This window comes from Delphinapterus leucas, chromosome 17 (genome assembly GCF_059928025.1).
Source record: "Delphinapterus leucas isolate spDelLeu-1000000601 "Yukka" chromosome 17, BTC_Dleu_Yukka2, whole genome shotgun sequence".
Taxonomy (NCBI): Eukaryota; Metazoa; Chordata; class Mammalia; order Artiodactyla; family Monodontidae; genus Delphinapterus; species Delphinapterus leucas.
In genome coordinates this window covers 74,298,919-74,307,367 of record NC_143145.1, presented here as the reverse complement: position 1 = coordinate 74,307,367, position 8,449 = coordinate 74,298,919, and positions in this window count along the sequence as shown.

Here is an 8,449-nt window from a genome sequence, read left to right as displayed (position 1 = left end):
TGTGCAGAAATGATACAGGTTCCTACACGCCTCACAGGGCAAGTAACTCAGCTTCCGTCAGGCTAACAGAGACAAAAACGAGTCATGGGCTCCTACAGCGGCCATTCACTGTGCCAAGGCCAGAGGCCCTGCTGGACAGGAGTCCAGGGCTTGAGTCACAAGCGTTTGCAGGAACTGAGTAAACAAAGAGAGGAAGCTGAGAAAGGACTTTGGCTGACCCTGGAGACAGGACCAAACACGTGAATTTTCTTCCTTTTAATTCACTTCTAACTCCTCCACATGGATAAAATGAGTATTCTTCTGGGAACGTTTACAAAGGTGGACTTGTGATATTTAACAAGGGGCTTGAGTCGCAAGGGTTTGCAGGAACTGAGTAAAGGAAGAGAGGAAGCTGAGAAAGGACCTTGGATGACCCTGGAGACAGGACCAAACATGTGAATTTTCTTCATTTTAATTCACTTCTAATTGAGTATCTTTAAAATGAGTGTTGTTCTGGGAATATTTACAAAGGTGGACTTGTGATATTTAACTAAAGCATTGTTGACCCTGCAGGAGGAGCTGGAGGTGCTAAGGCAGGAGAAGAGCCTTCATACCCCTCCACTGCTTAAAGCCTTCCAGTAGCTCCCATTCCCTCTGGGAGCAAGTCCAGGCATCTTGGCCAGCACAGCATGGCTCGTGCTCCAGCCCCAGGCCACCTGCACTCCTGTGCTCCTGGCTTCCAGAGATCCTCTTAGACACCCTGCTCTCCTGTCCCCAAAGAAGCTGTGCCCTGTGCCTAGAACAATACCCCGACACCTGCTCATCTTCACATCACTGCTTACTCACCACCTCCTCCTGGAGACGTCTCACCTCCCCAGAGGTGCAGGTCAGTACGTTTCCTAAATTCTCTCCTAATGCCTCTACTCCCCATCAAAGCACTTGTGCCAATGGAAACTGCTCGTTACTCGATGGAAAGCTCCCTGAGGGTAGGGTTCAATGGATCATTACTGTGCATCGAGAGGATGATATCATGTTGAAAACCTGAACTTATAAATGAATGAGTAAATAAATACAGGATATTAAGCTTGATTTATTCCCTCTGCCCCTGGGAGCCCTCTTCCATCTTCTCTAAAAATAGACCCCTCTTGTTGACAAGGTCTGTCCAAGCAGGGAGTGTCAAGCCAAGGACCCAAGGGTTCTTTGAGTTTTGACTGTATCCCATTAAAAATATAATCCATAAACCTCGGCCCAGGCTCCATTCATCAGACACCAAAGGCCACACCTGCCATCATCAATAACAGGGCTGATCTCGCTGTCAGCACCAGGAAATGAGGAGAGTGATGCAGGCCCAGTAACTCAGGGACACCAGCATCTGCACTAGCTCTGATGTTGCCTTTGGAGGACCAAAGAGCGTGTCTAAAGGCAAGGGGGACTCCTTTGCTGCAAGAAGAGAACTGTGCAGCTATGAAGCTTAGCTGCTGGAGGGAAATTAATAAAATGTTCCTTTGTCATTTTAGGTGCAAATTTATTTTTCCTCTGGATCAAAGATATACTGCATTTTCCTTATGAATACAAACATGCTGCCAGTTAGTGCCGACCTGCTCAGGAGAAGGAAAACCAACGTAGATTCCTTTCAGTGCTAGAGCAGGGGTGTAAGGCTGTTTATTACTAAGGGTAACCCACTTAGGCCGAGGATATTCTGGCACTTCTCTGTCTTTGGAGGTGTCTGAAGGAGACTTCAGGGAACAGCAGCAACGTACCGGGGAGACCAACGGCAGCATTTGCCCCCATACAAACTCCAGACAGAAGGACTCACGCTCAACATCCTCCCCAACCCTGAGACCCCTGAAAAGTGCCCTGGGGAAGACACCCTGGAGGCTGTTCACCCAGTTCTCAACAAGCCCCCTTGCCAAGCTAGGCATGCCAGGCGTATCTGTACTCTGTGACCCACCCTCCCAGCTACGGGTGGCCTAAGTTGGGCCAGAGTTGGAACTTTGGAGTCAGGGCTAAAAGTATCCAGTTTCAGTCTGGGCTGGCCCCTGAAACAGAGGAGATATAAAGACCCAGGGGCTTTGAATACAGCCATTTTCTGCCAAAGTGGACCAAGCAGTAGAGAAAGCCAGTGTAGAGAAAAGGAGCAGGAAGCAGCTGCAGAAGAAACAGAGACAAGAGAGGGGCTTCCTGGGTCTCTCACTTAGATCCTCTCTGCTCCCTCCCTCCAACACTCTCCCCTCCAACCCTGGACCCCTGTCCATTGTAAGTGGATGACTGGACAGCCTCAAACCCCACAGAGCTCTGACTTTACCTGACTGACCCTCCTTGACTTGGTTGAAAGCTGGATCAGAAGGGAGCTGATCCCGCCTGGAGGGGTGGGATAGGGAGGGTGGGAGGGAGGGAGGGAGATGCAAGAGGGAAGAGATATGGGAACATATGTATATGTATAACTGATTCACTTTGTTATAAAGCAGAAACTAACACACCACTGTAAAGCAATTATACTCCAATAAAGATGTAAAAAAAAAAAAAAAAAAGAAGGGAGCTGATCTCAGTACAGCATCATGCCTCTCTCCCCAGATCATGATGGCACTGTATGTGCACAACACATATGCACTGAGTAAGCTGATATCACCTTCCGCTAAGGCCTTTCAGAGGAGGTTGCTCATTCACTAGCTTCCCACACACCATGAAGACACATGGGTATTCTTCCTGCTCCCTATTGCTGCTTCTAGACATCACTCCTCCTCCCTTATAAACCCAAAAAGCACAAGTAAAAAACCAACAACTACTCCTCTGTGAGATTTGTGACATCACAGTCATCACCCATTTTCACTCCATTCCTCAAGGCAAGTTCTCCCATCCTAACATGGGCCCTCATCAGCCCACAGTCTGACTCCATCCATCAATAATTTCTCCTCGAGACAGAGGACCTGTATGCAGAATTCTATAAGACACTGATGAAAAAAATCAAAGATGATACAAACAGATGGAGAGATATACCATGTTCTTGGACACGAAGAATCAACATTGTGAAAATGACTATACTACCAAAAGCAATCTACAGGTTCAATGCAATCCCTATCAAACTACCAAGTGCATTTTTCACAGAACTAGAACAAAAAATTTCACAATTTGTATGGAAACACAAAAGACCCTGAATAGCCAAAGCAATCTTGAGAAAGAAAAATGGAGATGGAGGAATCAGGCTCCCTGACTTCAGACTATACTACAAAGCTACAGTAATCAAGACAGTATGCTACTGGCACAAAAACAGAAATATAGATCAATGGAACAGGATAGAAAGCCCAGAGATAACCCCACACACATATGGTCACCTTATCTTTGAAAAAGGAGGCAAGAATATACAGTGGAGAAAAGACAGCCTCTTCAATAAGTGGTGCTGGGAAAACTGGACAGCTACGTGTAAAAGATGAAAATAGAACACTTCCTAACACCATACACAAAAATAAATTCAAAATGGATTAAAGACCTAAATATAAGGCCAGACACTATAAAACTCTTCGAGGAAAACATAGGCAGAACACTCTATGGCATAAATCACAGCAAGATCCTTTTTGACCCACCTCCTAGAGAAATGGAAATAAAAACAAAAATAAACAAATGGGACCTAATGAAACTTAAAAGCTTTTGCACAGCAAAGGAAACTACAAACAAGACAAAAAGACAACCCTCAGAATGGGAGAAAATATTTGCAAATGAAGCAACTGACAAAGGATTAATCTCCATACTATACAAGCAGCTCATGCAGTTCAATACCAAAAATAAACAAACAACCCAATCCAAAAATGGGCAGAAGACTTAAACAGATATTTCTCCAAAGAAGATATACAGATTGCCAACAAACCCATGAAAGAATGCTCAACATCATTAATCATTAGAGAAATGCAAATCAAAACTACAATGAGATATCATCTCACACCAGTCAGAATGGCCATCATCAAAAAACCGAGAAACAATAAATGCTGGAGAGGGTGTGGAGAAAAGGGAACACTCTTGCACTGTTGGTGGGAATGTAAACTGACACAGCCACTATGGAGAACAGTATGGAGGTACCTTAAAAAACTACAAATAGAACTACCATACGACCCAGCAATCCCATTACTGGGCATATACCCTGAGAAAACCATAATTCAGAAAGAGACATGTACCACAATGTTCATTGCAGCTCTATTTACAATAGCCAGGACATGGAAGCAACCTAAGTATCCATCAACAGATGAATGGATAAAGAAGATGTGGCACACATATACAATGGAATATTACTCAGCCATAAAAAGAAACGAAATTGAGTTATTTGTAGCGAGGTTGGTGGACCTAGAGTCTGTCATACAGAGTGAAGTAAGTCAGAAAGAGAAAAACAAATACCGTATGCTAACACATATATATGGAATCTAAAAAAAAAATGATTCTGATGAACCTAAGGGCAGGACAGGAATAAAGACGCAGATGTAGAGAATGGACTTGAGGACATGGGGAGGGGGGAGGGGAAGCTGGGACGAGGTGAGAGAGTGGCATGGACATATACACACTACCAAATGTAAAATAGATAGCTAGTGGGAAGCAGCCGCATAGCACAGGGAGATCAGCTAGGTGCTTTGTGACCACCTAGAGGGGTGGGATAGGGAGGGTGGGAGGGAGACACAAGAGGGAGGGGATATGGGGATATATGTACATGTATAGCCTATTCACTTTGTTATACAGCAGTAACACAACATTGTAAAGCAATTATACTCCAATAAAGATGTAAAAAAACAAAGAAACAAACAAAAAATTTCTCCTCAGGGTTTCACAGAATGCATTTCAGGGTAAATTTGGGAATGGTCTGGTGAGAACTAAAATGTCAGGTCCAGCGTAACTATATGGTTTAGATATGCTAAATAAAGAGGGGAGTTGAGTCAATCCTGGTGCGTTTGGCTCATGTAAGCAGCTAAACTAGAAAAGTCAGCTTGGAGAAAAGGCTCTTCTCCCTTTGACCTGGTAGAGTGCCTCAGCTCCCCACTAAAATTGAACTGAGTGGACCTTACAGCTTTGGGCACTTCTCTAAGATAAGAACTTACTTTGCACCGTGAATAATACCCCAGATTCTTTATATTCCTTCAGCACCAGGACAGAACAGCATCATCCATTTATCCCACTGTACAGAGCCAGGATGGGAAGATACCTCAGGAATGACAGTGGGTGTGTTGCTGGGGATTATCTAGTCTCCTCTTGTAAGGCTCTCAAGACCTCTATATGGTTTAATTATCTGTGAGCAATTAAACCCTTATGGGGAGAAGTACTGCAAAGAAAATTTCAATTATACACACGTGTAGCTGCCTGCACCTCTCTTCAAACCCCTTCTATTTCTTGGTCCCTCTGAGGCACGACAGCTGTGCATGTGGAAAACGATTAGGACTGGAGAGCTTCTTCCCACAGGATCAGAGAGCAGGTGAGTGGTGTGACGCCCCTGCCTGCAGCAGAGGCTGCCAGGGGCAGCCCAGCCTGGCTGGCACGGTGTCATTCCACATCCCTTCCCAGGGCCCTAGCACCATCCCCGAAAAATCAGAGAGTTGAAATGGGTTGGCATTTGAGAATCAGCTACTCTGGTGCCCAACTGCTGCCCACTGCTTCCTGGGTGAGAGGAATCATGCAAATGGCAAGAGAAGACATTTCCTCCTAGGAGGCCTTGACTGGTAATATTATGGTTTACATAGGGCCAAGCAATACTCCCTCACCCTTGACCAAATCCAGATACCTCCAGGGCAGCTCCAGTGACAGGTGTGCACAGGTCTGCAGAGTCACACCCATCGGCACGTTGGGCCCACAGAGCAGTAGCAATGGCTCGTTCTAGGAATCTGTCAGGAGGGCCTGCTGCTGGGTGTTCATCCCAGAGTAGCACACGCCACCACACACACACACACACACACACACACACACACACACACACACACACACACACACACACACACACACACACACACACACACGTGATGTTTCATCAACATTGATGTTTCAATGGTCTTGGGTGTTGCCTAAACTCTCAAGCTCAAAACTTACAAAATCGTAATCAAATGGCAAAATTATCTAAAGCAATCACGTATATCTTACTTTCCATGTCATATATCATATGAATTATGTGGAATTATATAGCTCAAAAGCATGTAATTGGCCCACAAAATCCTTAATGTTCCAACTGTCCATCTTAGGAAATACCAACCAAGATAGAAATAATATGCTGCATGAGACTCCCTTTCCAATTCACATGCTCACCCAGACATTTGACCAAGCACACGAGCGCGTCTAAATCCATCACTGGTGGCCACGCCGCGAGCTGACTTCTCATGAGCCATTACTGGCCAGCCCTCACCAATCTTGTCCTGGACTCTGTGACCCCACTTCCAGGCCACATCTCTGGAGCTTCCACACCCACTGTCCTGCCAGTTGGCCCACTCCACTCCTCCATACGTCTGCTAAGGAGAGGGCCTGGCCCCTTCTCCTGAAAAACACACCCAGTTATCGGCAAGTTACAGCATCCCTGACTCCAACCAAACGACATCACTCAGACCTAAATTGTTTCTAGAAAGCTCGAGGCAAATTTATCAGACAGTTGCCAAAGTCTGTGCTTTACTTAGAAGCAGCAACGCAAGGGCTGATTGAACCATTTCCAGAAAGACGCTCTACTCATTCGTAAACCTGACTGATGGAGGCTCCATTCAAGCAAGGCTGGATGGGGAAAAGGACATGGTTCTCTTCCCAGGAGAAAGGAGAAAGCAACAGGAACAGCAAGACTCCCCTCCTCACACAGGAGAGCGGGGACCAGAGAGGGGCTCACAGTGGGTGTTTGGAAAGTTTAGAGTTCTGTTTTAAAACCCAATGTCTTACTCAAGAGATTTTGATGAGTTATTTTGATATAAACTGATACCTTCCCAGTTTTAGATGAAAATAATCTGCACAGCAATTCATCTTAGCATTGTTTATAACTTTGAAAAACTAGAAGTCTATGTAGGAGACAACACAGTTAAAATAAGATGACTCCACTCAATGGAATATTAGGACATAATTAAACAAGGATTCTGAAGCAATGTTATACTATGGAAAATGCTTAGGATATAATGCTCAGTCAAAAGTCTAAGGGAACAAAGTGTGCATATGTTATGATTTCACATTTTAAAATAACAGTTATACAAAGAAAAAACATAGCCTGGGAGACAGTTCACCAAAATATAAATGGTGAATATGTTTAGGTGGTGGGATTATAGACTTTTTCTTTCTACATACCTATGTTTTCCCAATTTAATGAACATGTACAATTTTTAATGAACCAATTTGATTATAAATACTTATTTGAAAATATAAGTAAACTGTCTCGGACGCCGCACTATAAAATCACAGACATAGGTGATTCTGATAAAAATCAGAAGATGTAGGTAAGAGAATTAATATATGAAACTAACCTGTGCATCTGAAGGAAGATGAGGGGAAACTGAAGCAGGTTAGAAGCTGTTCATCTGATGGAAGATGACAGACAGCTGAAGTGACTGAGAAGCTCCTGGAATCCCTCTGGGAAAAAAATCATGGGACTTATGCTGTGGACATGACCCCACATTTCTCCTTTCTCCCTTCTGCTTTACCACAGGGAAACAAAGGATCAAACGACACTTTTCTTCTGAGAACTAGAAACAGTACGTTGAAAGCCTGCCTTCACCTGGTGCATTTTTAATTTTGACATTTCCTGCTCTGAAACTCCCAGGAACTAGAGCCAGACACCAGGCACCTTATATATCCTGAAAGAACTGCAATTCCAGGAGAGGTTTTTAATCCATGAGAAGATTGTATTCCGGCAGACTATCATCAACTTTGTCTTATTTATTATTGCAAATCCGATGCCTAGCACAGTACTTGGTATTAAAGGGTGTCTCAAAGCGTATTTGTTGAATGAATGCTTTTAAAATATTTTCTTAGAATCAGGGTTAGCCTAAGAAGAAATTGAAGTGAGTTCAAGGTTACTGAAAATTATATTTTATCACATTGTGGTATTTGGCTTTTAATTTGCTATGACTCTATGTTATTTAGACAAATAACTTTACTATTTTAATTAGTTTAAGAATTGGCCAAGAGCTTCCCTGGTGGCGCAGTGGTTGAGAGTCCGCCTGCCGATGCCCCGGTCTGGGAAGATCCCACATACCGCGGAGCGGCTGGGCCCGTGAGCCATGGCCGCTGAGCCTGCGCGTCCGGAGCCTGTGCTCCGCAACAGGAGAGGCCGCGACAGTGAGAGGCCCGCTTACCGCAAAAAAAAAAAAAAAAAAGAATTGGCCAAATTCACATGTGGTGTTACCTTTAACACAGTGCTTCACACACATAAGAGAAAGAAGCTGAAGCCAAACAGCACCGTCCACCTAGTGCAACTTACGTGGATCACAGACAGGCTGCAAAGGAGGAAATGGCCTCTGGAACACCACCCTTGTAAACCCAA